The 15719-nt window shown below is 40.6% G+C and overlaps 1 protein-coding gene across 1 annotated transcript in view; it reads left to right on the top strand.

Annotated features, from left to right (window-relative positions):
• Nucleotides 1–15719, top strand: part of LOC102824265 (substance-P receptor-like) — a 316500-nt gene that overhangs the window by 109955 nt on the left and 190826 nt on the right. The gene's annotated exons all lie outside the window — the stretch shown is intronic.

Below are 15719 nucleotides of genomic sequence, written 5' to 3' on the forward strand. Positions count from 1 at the left end.
GGCTGTACATTTTTCTCCTTTGGTCTAGTCATGTGAAAAATGTTATTAATAGAGTCCCTAATACTGAATCATCTGTGTAGTAAATTTTTTTTTTCTAGGAAAGGACCATTCAATTTAAATACTTAAAATTTAATACAGCTCAGGAACATCATTCTGAATTTATTAATTATTGCTTCTGCTTCTGAAATTCCCATTATATGAGGGGGCTTCATAAAGTTCATGGAAAAGGGAATTAAACAATAATAGAATTTTCCACAAACTTTTTGAAATCTCCTTTTATTTTCTCTCCTAAATCTACCTCCTTGCATCTCAGGTTTTCATGTATGAGAGGAAAGTACATCAGCCTAAGAAAGGATGCCCTCACTAGAGAGGAAAATATGTTAGCTAAAGAAAAGTTATTATTAGCCCAAACCTGTCTGATCATTCAGAATCACCTCAGTTACTTTATAAATATATGGATTCCTGAGTCCTACTCTAGACTTCATGAATTGAAATCTTCCACAGACAGTATTTGTATTTTTTAGTAAGCTCCCTAGCTAATTCCAACAAACATGCTGCTTTGATCCATTGTGGAGTAGTTTCTCAAGAACATTAAAGAGAAATCTGTGCTAGGTACATGTGGTTCAAACTCCCCAGCCACTCCTTGGAGGGTTGATAAGAGTCTGAACCAACTTACCCGGCACTTGACCACCACCACAACAACAACAACACAGTATGGATGCCAAGGAGGGATGCTATAATTCTGTGCTTAGACAAGGTGATATCTGAAGTGAGTTGTGAGAATTGTAGTCAAATTAATAAATGAACAGGGGTAGTGAGAGGGGAAAGGTAAGCAGTGTCCATGCAAGCAAAGCTCTTGTAGTAGACACTACCATGATGAGGTGGGTTCCTGTGGGCAGCTTAGGTGGGTTGGATCCTTTGCGGAAAGAGAGGGCCTGGTGAGAGGAAAAACTGAAGAGATGTTCTTGACACCAGATGGCCTCGTTTGTACCATCCAGTTTGGATTCTACCCTCTTTGCCATGAACAGCCATTGAAAGGTTTAGATGAGGGGAGTGAAATGACCAGCTTTTATTTCAGAAAATTACTTTTAGAACTTCTGGATCAAGATGGAAATTTTAACCTACACATTTAATTTTCTCTCTCAAATTTTCATGGAAATCGCTGGAGAAGCATATTTTTGTTATTGTCGATAAGTGCTGTCGGGTCGATTTCTACTCATATCAATACTGTATAGGGTTTCTGTGGAAAAACTGGTGGATTTGAACCTCTGAACTTGTGGTTATCAGTCCAGTGTTTATCTTACATCGCCACACCAGAATTTCAAAGAATCATATAGAAAGAGAAAAAACTGAACTTGTGCTGTAGTCAAACAAGGTAGGGTGTTGTCTTTAAATAAAAAATGCTGACATTTGTTGATATTAGTTAATATTTACTAAGCATTACTGTGTGCAGTAATTGTCCAGAATGCTTAGCATCTATGAACTCATTCCGTTCTTAGGGTACTACATCAGGTAGGTGCTGTAAATACCCACGGTACATGAGCTGTTAACATTCTCCTAAGGAGCTCTGGTAGCATAGTGGTTACGAATCGGGCTGCGAACCACAAGGTCAGCAGTTCGAAACTACCAGCCACTCTGCGGGAGAAAGATGAGGTTTTCTGCTCCTGTAAAGATTTACAGCCTTGGAAACCCTGTACAGGGTCGCTATGGGTCGGAACCGACTCGACGGCACTTAACAACAACAATTATAGCAATGGAAGGAGCTCTGGTAGCATAGTGGTTACGAATCGGGCTGCGAACCACAAGGTCAGCAGTTCGAAACTACCAGCCACTCTGCGGGAGAAAGATGAGGTTTTCTGCTCCTGTAAAGATTTACAGCCTTGGAAACCCTGTACAGGGTCGCTATGGGTCGGAACCGACTCGACGGCACTTAACAACAACAATTATAGCAATGGAGTCCTGGTGTGGCTCTGTGGGTTAATGTCCAGACTGCAAAGCCATTTGAACTGCAAGGTTGGTGGTTCAAGCTCACCAGCTGTTCCTCAGAAACCCTATACAGGGTCACTATGGGTCAGAATCAACTCGATGGCACTTAACAACAACAACAATTAATTACAGATGAAGAAACAATGGCACAGGGAAGGTAACTAAGTTCAACAGACCCACAACTAGAAGTAAAGCTAGGATTTGAACCAGTGGATCTGACTCTAGAGACTAAGCATTACCTACAGTAGTATACTGATTTGGTTTTGTTGTTGTTGTTGTTAAGTGCTGTCGAGTTGGTTTCAACTCATAGCAACCTAGTATAGGGTTTCCAAGGAACAGCTAGTGAGTTTGAATCACCTGTCTTGCAGTTCAAAGCAAACTTGTGGTCCTGCACTTACCCTACAGAACCACGCTAGGACTCCATATACCACCTGTTGTTGTTGTTAAGTGCCATTGAGTTGGTTCTGATTCATAGCGACCCTGTATAGGGTTTCCAAGGAGCAACAATTGAGCTTGAACCACTGACCTTGCAGTTCAAACCAACCTTGCTGTCCAGCGCATTAACCCACAGCGTCACACCAGGACTCCATATACTGCCTGATCTGCTGTAAAAAGGTGGCACTAATGACTGGGATCAAATGATGGACTCCCCACCTTCACTTCTGTTCAGGGAAGGAAAAGTTGATCTGGGAAGTAGATATCTAGTATGCTTCCCCTAACATGCAAGCTTGTATAAGTATGAAACAGGATAAGGTGTAGAAGGTGTATTCCAGTGCTGGAACCCATGACAACAAGAGCACAGAACCGATTCACCTTTGCTTGGCAGTGACACTCCCTGACTTGGAGCTGCATTTGGTCATAATAATTTTATAATTTCCACAGTCAGGGAATTCTAACTTGGCAGGGACAGGACACCATGGTGCCAAAAATGGGGCAAAAAGCATGGTCTTACACAAGTATTCAGAAAGTAGAGTAGGACCTGATAGGCTGATAGCTCCCAGACTAGAAAGGTGTGATCATTTCAGTGCAAGCATCGCCAGAGGGAGGGTAAGAGCTGTGGGTGTCATCTCGTACTGGAAGGAGTCCTTCAGCACAACAAGTTTTCTTTTCTGTAAATGCTGTAACCCCTTTCTACTCATCACAGCCAACTGTACAACAAAAGCTGCACGCTTCTCCTTTTCTTTTTCTTATATTGAGGTTTGACAGAGGATACTTCCATATATATATTTATATGTGCACTACATGTTGTTGTTAGGTACCCTTGAGTCAATTCCAATTCACAGCAACCTTATGGGCAACAGACTGAAATACTGTCCAGCCTCATAATTGGTATTATGTTTGAGCTCATTGCTGCTGCTACTGTGCCAATCCATCTTGTTGGAGGTATTCCTCCATCTTCTCTAGGGACTGGTCCATCCTGATAACATGTGCGAAGTATGTGAGATAAAGTCTCGTGATCCTGGCTTCTAAGGAGCATTCTGGTTGTACTTCTTCCAACACAAATTTGTTTGTTCTTCTGGCAGTTCATGGTGTTTTAAATATTCTTCTCCAACACCAAAACTCAAATCCATCAATTCTTCTATAGTCTTCCTTATGCACTGTCCAAACTTTCATATGCATATGAGACTTTCGAAAAGAGCATGGCTTCAGTCAGGTGCATCTTAGTCCTCAAACTGACATCTTTGCTCTTGAACACATTGTTGTTGTTGTTATATGCCGTGGAGTCGATTCCAACTCATAGCGACTCTGTACAGGGTTTCTGAGGCTGTAAATCTTTATGGGAGTAGAAAGCCTCATCTTTCTCCCATGGAACAGCTAGTTGTTTCGAACTGCTGACCTTGTGGTTCGCAGCCCGATTTATAACCACTACGCTACCAGAGCTCCATTAAAGAGGTCTTATGCAACAGACCCAAGCCATGGTATTTTCAATAACCTCATATGCATGTGAAAGCTGGACAGTGAATAAGGAAGACCATAGAATAATTGATGCTTTTGAGTTATGGTATTGGAGGAGAATATTGAAAGTGCCATGGGCTGCCAAACGAACAAAAAGATCCATTTTGGAAGAAGTGCAGCTAGAGTACTCCTTGGAGGCCACGATGGCCAAACTTTGTCTCTCATGCTTTGGACATATTGTCAGGAGGGACCTGCTGCTGGAGAAGGATATCATGTTTGGTAAGGTGGAGGGTCAGAGGAAAAGAGGAAGACCCCCCAACGAGATGAATTGGCCAAGTGACAGCATAGATGGACTCAAGTGTGGCAACAGTAGTGACGTTGGCCCAGGATCAGGCAGTGTTTTGTTCTGCTGTGCATAAAGTTGCTATGAGTCGGTACTGACTCAATGGCACCTAACAACAACAGCAATGCAACAGACTTGTCTAATGCAATACATAATTTGATTCCATGAGTGTGGAATGTGGATCTAAAGAAAGTCTTTGACAACTTCACTCATTTCTCCATTTATCATGATGTTATTTATTAGTCCAGTTGTGAAGATTTTTGTTTTCTTTACATTGAGGTGCAACTCATACTGACAGCTGTGGTCTTTAATCTTCATCAGAACGTATTTTAAGTCTTCTTTGCTTTTAGCAACAAGGTTGTATCATCTGCATATCGTAGGTTGTTAATGAGTCTTCCTCCAATCGTAATGTCATATTAGTCTTCATACAATCTAGGTTCTTGGGTTATTTACTCAGCATAGAGATTGAATAAGTTTTGTGAAAGAATACAACCTTGGCACATACCTTTCTTGATTTTAAACCATTCAGTATCCCCTTCTTCTGTTTGAATGACTGCCTCTTGGTTTATTTACAGGTTCTTCATGAGCATAATTAAGTGTTCTGGAGCACCCATTCTTCACAATGTTATATTGTACAAACATCCATGAATATAGTTGTGCATATAGGGAGAAAGTTATGGATACTTCTTATTCATAACCAAACACCTTGAGGGAATATGTTGCTGGACTTGGGGGCTTAGGACCATGGTCTCTGGGGACATCAAGGTCAATTGACATAACAAGAAGAGAATGTTGTACATCCTACATTTGGAGAGTAGTGACTGGGCTTTCAAAGATACAACTAATAGTCTTTCCCCGTGCAAAGCAAAGAAGGCTAAAGAACATCAAAGACACATCGAAACAACTCATCCAAAGGCCTAGTAAGGACCATACAAACATCAGCCTCCACTACTCTGAGACCAGAAGAATTAGATGATGGCAGGCTAGTACAACCTACCACTCTGAAAAGGATCAAAATAGAAGGCTCTGGAGATAGTGGAAGAAAATTGTGGCATAAAAGTCAAAATCATAAAAAAAGACCAGGCTTATTGGTTTCATGGAGGCTGGTGGAACCCCTGAGACTATGGTCTTTAATCACCCTTCAAGACTAAAACTAAACTCACCACCATGGCTCCACTTTCAGCCAACAATAGATGGTGGGGGCGGGGGGCTGTGCTGTGGAGTCAGTTCCTACTCATAGCGACCCTGCGTAGGGTTTCTAAAGTTGTAAATCTTTACGGGAGCAGAAAGTCTCATCTTTCTTTCATGGAATAACTGGTAGTTTCAAACTGCTGACCTTGCGGTTAGCAGCCTGACTTGTAACCACTACACTAGATAGGCAGGTTTATAAGGTGAATAGCAACACTGGGGAGATATGTATCCCTTAGATCAATCATGGTGGTGGTGGTGTGCCCTGGAGTCAATTCTGACTCATAGCAATCCAGCGTAGTAGTTCCAAGGCTGTAATAGGAGATCAAAATGGTAATATTTCCTCAGGGATAAAGCTCAGAAGTCAGGAAAGAAGGACAAGTGGACATGGTAACCATAAGGAAGAAGTCAGAAGAGTGCTATCCCCTTGTGTGGATTGCAATCAATGTCAGAAAATAAAATGTGTACACATTTTTAAAATGGGAAAGCAGTTTTCTCTATAACCTTTCTCCAAAATCTCAATAAAATGTTAAAAATATATCTGTAAAATTTATATGTAATGTTTCCAATCCTCAAAAAACAAAGACTGGACTTACAAAAATACTGACACAAAAATTTGAATGCTGATCCCCATCATCTCTGATGATGAAACCATCACAGCTCATGACTCTGAGCAAAAGTACTTTCTCATGAAAGATGAGCAGCTACAGCATCATCATCAGACTTGAAATGACTCAGCAATTTAAAAGAAGCAAATACAGCTGAAGAATTCGAGCAGATGTCTTCCTCTGAAGGAAGCATGTTCCAAGAAGTAAGCTACAACCTTAAACAGAGAAAACAGATTCACGGTCTCAATGAAACTTGAGATTCAGGTGCCCATACAATCTGAAAGCAAAAAAACAATCTGGTATCAAAAAATACTGCTCCTGAATTTTTTTATGTAAATTTATATTGTTGTTATTGTTAAGTGCCTTTGAGTTGTTTCTGACCCATAGTGACCCTATATAGAGTTTCTGAGGAGCATGTGGTTCAAAGCCACTTTGAAGCCCAGTAATTCAGCGCATTAACCCACAGTGCTACACTAGGATTCCAAAAAATAGAATTTTCCTTGGTGGTGGTGGTGGTTATGTGCCATGGAGTTGGCTCTGATTCATAGTGACCCTGCATAGGGTTTCCGAGGCTATGAATCTTTATAGAAACAGAAGCCTCATCTTTCTCCCGCAGAACAGCTAGCAGTTTCAAACTCTGACCTTGAGGTTAGCAGCCTGACTCATAACCACTATGCTACCAGAGCTCCTTAAATTTATGTTACTAATGTATAAATGCAAATGTTGTATTTCAAATTTTTATTTGTAAATGTTAGCGGTGAACAACAGATTGAGTAGTGCAGAGAAGCATCTCAATGACTCAAAGGTTCAGTTTGAGAAACTCTTCAAAAACCCAGAACCAAAAAAGGTCTTTTAATATAAAACCATTGATATCCAAGACCCTAAATCTTTACTGGAGCAGATGGCCTCATCTTTCTCCCTCCCGTGGCTAACTGGTGGTTTTGAACTATCAACCTTGTGGTTAGCAGCCCAGTGCCTAGCCCACAGCACCACCAGGGTTCCTTAAGATGGGTATAGTATATAAAAATATAAGCAATATGAGTGAGTAGGTTTAGGACAAAGAGTATTGTCTCCTATTATGAATAAGGAGTTTTCACTGGAATATTCTAGAATGCACTCTAGATGTCAGAAATTCTCAAGGGAGAAGGAACAATTAATAACTTTAGAATGCAGTTTCCTGAGCTGAATTAAATTGTAATTGTTTAAATTAAACAGGCCCTCCTCTTTGGTTACATGTCCTTCTCTCTCTAACTGACCATGAATTCCTTTAGAGCAGACGCACATCGTATTGGCTTTATGTCCCAGCACCTAATATGCGGGCACTCAAAGTTCATTGCGTGAGTGAATGAATAACTGATTACTTCTTAATGAAATACTTCAGACTTCAGTCTATTTCAGTTTTCTATCCTTTTTTTCTCTATTGCTTTGACTCTTCCCAATTCGAGTTTCAGGGACTTAATTGAGGAGATTATAAGAGACAGAAACCATTGTTTCTTGTTTGGCGACATACACCAGAATTGTTTGCCAAACTTACTGTGAACCTTCTGTCTCTTAAGAAAGGAGGCCCAGGGGATCAGAGGGGCTATTGTTTAATAACCTTCTCCTGAGACTTAAATATTTGGCAACTTCAGCTTGGCAGGAGGAATGAGAAAACCGAATACCCAGACAGCATTAACCAACACCTTAAATGGATTGAGTGGTGTACTAGGCAGAACATGGAAGGAAAGATTGGAGGCTCTGGGATTGAGCCATATCTCCTTTCCCCAGCCCCCACTGGCTTTGCTACTTTAGGCAAGTCACTGAGCACCGTGAACCTCAGCATCCTTATCCATAAATAAGGATGATGAACAGTATGTCATATAATTGTTATGAAGATCAAAGGCAATAGTACATGTGAAAGCACCAAGTATGGTGCAATAAATGTTTCTTCTTTCCTTTCTGTCTTATCTCAGGCTGTGACCTGGAACATTGTGGTACAACAGTAAGAGCAGCCAGAAACCTTGGACTTGGACTTCTGTGGTTGGATAGTGTGGATGTCAGGGTATGCAGCGGCAGGAACCCGAAAATAGTTCAGTGTAACAAGCAGACTGCAGTCCCAGGGTGTATGAAAAATAAACTATTGAAATAAACCAAGCAAGTCCTCTCGTCAGTATGTCTAAGAATGCTCGTCAGTGTGTCTAAGCACTGCTATAATGGGAGATGATACAAGGAGCACATATCATACTCCTTGGAGATAGGACCAGGCCATGTTTATGCATGTATTCCTAGTGCCTAGTGGATCATATGAGTTCTGGCACTGTAGGTTAAACACTGGACTGCTAATTGCAAGGTCGATGGTTCAAACCCAAGCTGCTCAGAAACGCTATGAATTGGAACTGACTAGATAGCATTAACAACAACAGTGGATCATAACAAGCTATAGATTATATTGCAAAGAACAAGAATTCCAGAACACTTAATTATGCTCATGAGGAACCTGTACATAGACCATTTGAACAGAACAAGGGGATATTGAATGGTATAAAATCAGGAAAAGTGTATGTCAGGGTCCTTTCAGTATACACATCCAATCTGTATGCTGAACAAATAATCCAAGAAGGTAGATTATATAAAGAAGAATGTGACATCAGACTTGAAGGAAGTCTTATCAACAACCTGTGATATGCAGATGATACAACCTTGCTTACTGACAGCAAAAAGGACTTGAAATAGTGATGCAGATTGAAGATTACAGTCTTCCATATATATTGCACCTCAGTATAAAGAAAACAAAAATCCTCACCGTGTGATCAATAAATAACATCATGATAAATGAAGAAAAATTGAAGTTATTAAACATTGGATCCACAATCAACACTCATTGAAACAGCAATCAAGAAATCAAATGACATACTATATTAGGCAAATCTGTTGCAAAGGACCTCTTTCATGTGTTCAAGAGCAAAGATATCAGTTTAAGGACTAAGGTGTGCCTGACACAAGCCAGGGTATTTAAAATCACTTTATATTTGTGTGAAAGTTAACCAGTGAAGAAAGAAGACTGTAGAAAAATTGGTATATTTGAATTATGATGTTAGGGAAGAATATTGAAAGTTCCATGGACTTCCAGAAGAACAAACACATCTGTTTTAGTAACAAGTATAGTCAGTTTGTTCCTTTGAAGCAAATTTGGTGTGATTTCATCTCTCGTACTTGAGACATATTGTTAGGAAGGATCAGTCCTTGGAGAAGGCCATCATGCTTAGGAAGGTGGAGGGTCATCAGAACAGAAACTTGACACCATGGTATGGTTTGACACAGTGGCAACAACAGTGGGCTCAGATACAACCACGGTTGTAATGATGGTGCGGTGTTATTCATAGGGTCGCTACCAGTCACAGGGAACTTGATGGTACCTAACAATAACAACAACAGCAACAGTGAGGTGCCTGATAACCCATTACCATCATGGCAAGCTCCCTGGGTTACAGTATAGAACTGTGCTCCATAGGGTGTTTGGGCTGTGATCTTTACAGATGAGCCTTAAGTGGTACTAATGATTTGAACTCACCCACCAGCACAGTGGAAGAAAGGCTTGGGGATCTGCTTCTGTAAAGATTAAAAACTAGAAACCAAACTCATGTTATTAGAAGTGATTAGGATTAGAACCCATCATTCTCTACATTTAGTTTACCTGAAAACAAAAGAAAAACCAAATTTTCCAAACAAGGTCACAGTTACAAATACAGGGATCAGGACTTCAAATATCTTTGGGGGGACACAATTCGATCCATGGCAGTCTCCAAGGTGTTGGAAGGTTGTGAGCTATATAGTGGGGGCCCCTGCAATCTCTAAATCCCTAATTCTTACTAGACTCACTTTCTCATTTTTATGGAGAGTAGAAGGAGTGAGTCATACACTAGGTTATTTGAGGGGACTAAAGGAGTCATCTGTGCCATTAAGAACTAATCACACAGGGAACCGTGAAAAGAAGGGCCATGAAAATCCTCGCATATCATAGGTAGAGTTTTGGACTCTACCAGGGTTATAACACTGGAAGTCTGAGCCAAATCTGACCCATTGAGGGGCAAGGGAGGGATGTCTCTGTTTCCTCTTGACCAAGCATAATTCTGGACACCACAAAGAATATATACTTTCTATACAACCTGATCCTTGTCGTTAAGGTGCAGACAAAATAGAAAGCAACTAGACCTCATGCTTTCATATTGCATTTACTGTCAATACAGAGCTCTGGTGGTACTGAGAGAAAAGCCGTGTGCAGTGTGTATTGATTGGACCACCTCTGAGTTGAGTCTTAAAGCAAAGAAGTCAAGGTTTGGTTTGACAGTGTCCAGAGACCAACCTTTGTAAGAATTTCTTATCTGAACTTCCTAACATAACCCAACCAGAAACTACCCAAGAAAACAAAAGCAGCTTCTGTTCACAGCTCATTTTATAAGCACAAGCCTCCCGTAATCTGCCTGTGTAAACTTTGCAAGTGAATTTTGGCATCCTTTCTATAAAGACTTTTAAAAAGCCTTGTCTTCAGATAGCCATTCTACCTGCTTCTGCTCTTTTTCCCTTAATTTTTTTGGTCTAGCCACTCTGTTTCCCACTCTTACCCTTTGCCTTTCTGAATTAACTTGAGTAGGAGTAAGGTAAGCACTTACCACCCACCCAGCCTCCTTCCCAATAAATACAGAATCTACATGTGATACTGAGGCAAGTGGGCTACTTTGAGAAATTGAGAGGAGTTGCAACTTCCAATTACTAATGGGTGAGCTTGAGTGCAGTATTTCTATTTTCACTATGGCTAGGAAAGGTAGAGATAGTCATAAAGTATCCAGAAAATGAGTGCTCCTTATGCTGGGACTTCAATTACATTTTAGTGGAAATATTGATTTAAAAGGAACAAAAACAGATTACTGAATTATATGTCTCCTCTCCCCATTAACAACCTAGACGTGCATTTAGAACTGAAGGACTACATTTTTGTCCCAGTGTTACTGGCAGGGGTTGACCAGGGCTGGATGGACGGGGGCTGGTTGTTGTAGTGGTTGCGTTTGTTACCTGATGTCGGATCTCTCTAGTGCTTCCTCTGTGCTTCGCCCTGCTTCTCCCCCCACCCCATCCTCTATGACATGTTAGTTTTACCCTGGCTGTGTCTCAGATAAATTTACAATGCAGGTTTTTAGTTCTTTCCCTACTGAAGCCTCTTAAATCCCTTATCTTCAGCTCAATGGAAAGGAGATTACTTTGTTACTAGAATATTGAACACTGATGATTTACTTGTTTATATGTGGTGGAAAGACAGCTCAGGAGCAGTCTATTTCATAGAGTGCAGTTCCTGGTTTTCTCGGGGAGGAACTGGTCTGCCTTATTGTGTTGCTCCTCCTCAGAGCAGGGAGAAAAGGACACCTCAGGCCAGGGGTCAGACAGAGCTGACAAAGGCATATGGAATGCCTTGGTAGCCACAGCAGGGAAGCCAGCAGCATGGATTCTCCTTTATTGCTCACACTTTAGTAGAAAAATTACAGGCACTGAAATTATATAGCCCAAACTCACATTCTTTTGAGTCTCTAACCACAGACTAATTGTCCTGCCACACACCTGCTCTGCTGAATGACTTACTAGCAATGTGACCTTGAGCAGATAATTTAATCCCTTTGTGCCTCAGTTTTCTTGAGGGCAATATGGGAAATTACCTGGGAGGTGGAAGTAAAGGCCATGAGGAGTTAACATTACCTCTGAACAGCCCTCTCATTAAGTATGTCATATTGAATGCGCAAACAAATGGCAATTTCATATCCCTTTTCTTTATAAGATTAAATGAATATTTAATTGTAAACTTACATTTACTTGTTTAGCATGTTGTTGTTGTTTAGTGCCATTGAGTAATTTCCAACTTCCAGTGACCCTGTATTGAGTTTCCGAGGAGCAGCTAATGGCCTACAGGCCAAATCATCCAATTACCTGTTTTTGTAAAAAAAAAAAAAGTTTTATTGAAACACAGCCACCCCTATCTATTTACATTTTGTCATTCTCCAAGAGAAGAATTGGATAGTTACAATGGCCCATAAAGTCTAAAATATTTACTATCTGGCAATGTAAGAAAAAGTTTACCCAGCTCTGGAACCTGTGGTTTCGAGTTTAGAAGAAATAGATTCATATCTTGGCCCAATGGTTTATTAAGTGTAATGTGTTGTGCAGTTTAACTAAGCTTCTTGAATCTTAGTTTCCTCATCTGTAAAATGAGAATATTACCAGTCCCAAAAGGCTGTTGTTGTTATTGTTGTTAAGTGCTGTTGTGTTGGTTCCGACCCATAGTGACTCTGCATAGGGTTTCTGAGGAGTAGCTGGTGATTTTGAACCACTGGCCTTACAGTTCAAATGACTTTGCACTCTGGTACATTAACCCACAGTGCCACACCAGGACTCCTCAATGGGCTAAGTAGATTATTAAACACAATAGAAACTGTATAAAGTGTCTTGGAACTGCATCTGAGTCCTCCCACTCTCCCTAACTACAGGAAAAGCAAAAACGATCACTTTGTAGCAAGAATAGATCTTAGAAGTAATCTGTTTCAGTAATAACAACCACACACTGACTTTCTATTCCTATCTGGGTAAAGACTATTTCCCACTCTGCCCACTGCTCTGGCTCCCTAGAGTTTCAAACCACTTAGTGACTATACATTGCTTAGCCTCTACTTCTTCAAGTTGTGAGGATTAAATGAGTTAATATATGTTAAACCCATAATATAGCACCTACCACAGACAAGAAAGAAGGAGAAGGTCAAAATGGATGTCAGAAGAGACACTGAAACTTGCTCTCCAGCATAGAGATGCTAAAGTAAATGGAAGAAATGAGGAGGTAGAAGAGCTGAACAAAAAATTTCAAAGATCAGCTCAAGAAGATAAAGTCAAATATTACAACAAAATGTGCAAAGACCTGGAGTCAAAAAACGAAAAACGAAGAACATGCTCAGCATTTCTCAAGTGGGGGGAACTGAAGAAAAAATTCAAGCCTCAGCTTTCATTATTGAAGGATTCTCTGGGCAAATTATTGAATGATGCAGAAAGCATCAAAAGAAGATGAAAGAAGTACACAGAGTCACTGTACTGAAAGGAAATGGTTGATGTTCAACTGTTGCAAGAGGTAGCATATGATCAAGAGCCAATGATACTGAAGGAAGAAGTCCAAGGTGCATTGAAGGAATTGGCAAAGAACAAGGCACCAGAAATGGATGAAATAAAAATTGCAAATCTTTCAATAAAGTGAAGCAGCACAGGAAGCACTCACTCATCTCTGCCAAGAAATCTGGAAGACAACTGTCTGGCTGACTGATTGGAAAAGATCCGTATTTGTGCCCATTCCAAAGAGAGGTGACTCATAGGAACACGGAAATCATCGAACAATCTCTTTGATATCCCATGTGAGTAAAGTTTTGCTAAAGGTAATACAAAAATGGCTGCAAGCATACACTGACAGAGAACTTCCAGAGGTTCAAGCTGGATTCAGAACAGGCCTTGGAAAGAGGGGTATCAATGCTGATATCCAATGGATCTTGGCTGAAAGCAGAGAATATCAGAAAGATGTTTACCTGTGCTTTATTGACTACACAAAGGCTTTCCATTGTTTGATCATGACAAGCTATGGACAACATTGCGAAGTATGAGTATTCCGGAACACTTAATTGTGCTCATGAGGAATCTGTACATGGACCAACATGCAGTTGTTCAAACAGAACACAGGAACACTGAATGTTTTAAAATTAAGAAAGGTGTGCGACAAGGTTGTATTCTTTCACCATACTTATTCAACCTGTATGCTGAGCAAATCATCCGAGAAGTTGGATTCTATGAAGAAAAACGTGGCATCAGGATTGGAGGAAGATTCATTAACAACCTGTGATATGCAGATGATACAACCTGGCTTGCTGAAAGTGAAGAGGACTTAAAAGTTACTGGTGAAGATCAAAGATCACAGTCTTCAGTATGGATTGCATCTCAATGTAAAGAAAACTAAAATCCTCACCACTGGACCAATAAACAACATTCTCCATCAGTGGAGAAAAGAGTGAAGTTGTTAAGGACTTCATTCTTTTTGGATCAACTATCAAAATTCATGGAAGCAGAAGTCAAGAAATCAAGCAGTGTGTATTGCATTAGGCAAATCTGCTGTACAAGGCCTTTTTAAAGTGTTGAAGAGCAAAGATGTCAGCTTGAAGACTAAGGTGCGCCTGACCCAAGCCATGATATTTTCAATGACCTAATATGCAGGCAAAAGCTGGACAGTGAATAAGGAAGACCATAAAAGAATTGATGCTTTTGAGTTATGGTGTTGGAGGAGAATATTGGAAGTGCCATCGGGTGCCAAAAGAACCAACAGATCTCTGTTGGAAGAAGTGCAGCCAGAGTGCTTGGCCAAACTTGGTCTCTCATACTTCAGACATATTGTCAGGAGGGACTAGTCGCTGGAGAAGGATATGTCTGGTAGGATGGAGGGTCGGAGAAAGAGAGGAAGACCCCCAATGAGATGGATTGGCAAAGTCGCAGCATCAACGGGCTCAAGTGTGACAACAGTAGTGAGGTTAACCCAGGTCCGGGCAGTGTTTTGTTCTGCTGTACATAAGGTCGCTATGAGTCAGAACTGACTCGATGGCACGTAACAATAACAACAACAACAGAATAAGCATGCAATGTTATTAGTCATTATCAGTGTCTCACACCATTCTACCTCTTGCTCCCTATAGTCTAGTTCCTTGAGCATGCCAGTCTTTCTTCTACCACAGGGCCTTTGAACTTACTGTTTCTTTCCCCTCTCGGGAATGACCTTGACTCCCAGGCCATTCTTCATCTTGTTGTCTGTCATGGAGAGGGATCTAGATCATAGTGATCCAGTATAGGGTTTCCAAGGCTGTAAATCTCTATGGGAACAGAAATCCTCATCTTTCACCCAAAGAGTGGCTGGTAGATTCAAACCTATTCTGTGGTTAACAACCCACCAAATCACCAGGACTCCACTCTTCACCTAGCCAGATCCAATTCATCTTGTAGGTCACAGCTCAAATTTTGCTCCCTCAGAGAATCTTCCCTAACCCCCAAGGCAATCCATGCCCCCTTTTTACTTCCCCTCCTGGCCCTGCTTTTTCATAGCACTCCTCACAGTTGTAATTATACAGTTATTTGTTGGTTTGGTTGACTATTATCTATCACTCCCATAAGACTAGAGCACATATCTTCCCTGATTATAAACTTTTCAATATCCCCTTGTTCTGTTCAAACCAACTACCTTTTGGTATATGTACAGGTTCCTCATGAACACAAGCAAATGTTCTGAAATACCCACTCTTTGCAATGTTATCCGTAGCTCATAATGATTCACATAGTCGAAAACCTTTGCATAGTCAATAAAGTACAAGTACAACCAAACATCTTTTTCGTATTCTTTGTTTTCAGCTGAGAGCCAATGAAATCCCTCGTTCCACAACCACTTCTGAATATTAGTGGTATGTTCGATGATTTCTCCATTCTGTAGGATCACTTCTTTTGGGATTTCTTCCAAACAGTTGTCTTCCAAACTTCTTGGCATAGATGAGTGAACACCTCCAGTGCTTCATCAGTTTGTTGAAACATTTCAATTTCATCAATTCCTGGAGCCTTGTTATTTTCCTATGTCTTCATTGCAGCTTGGATTTCTTCCTTTAGTATCATCA

Source organism: Chrysochloris asiatica, unplaced genomic scaffold (assembly GCF_000296735.1).
Source record: "Chrysochloris asiatica unplaced genomic scaffold, ChrAsi1.0 scaffold00151, whole genome shotgun sequence".
Classification (NCBI taxonomy): domain Eukaryota; kingdom Metazoa; phylum Chordata; class Mammalia; order Afrosoricida; family Chrysochloridae; genus Chrysochloris; species Chrysochloris asiatica.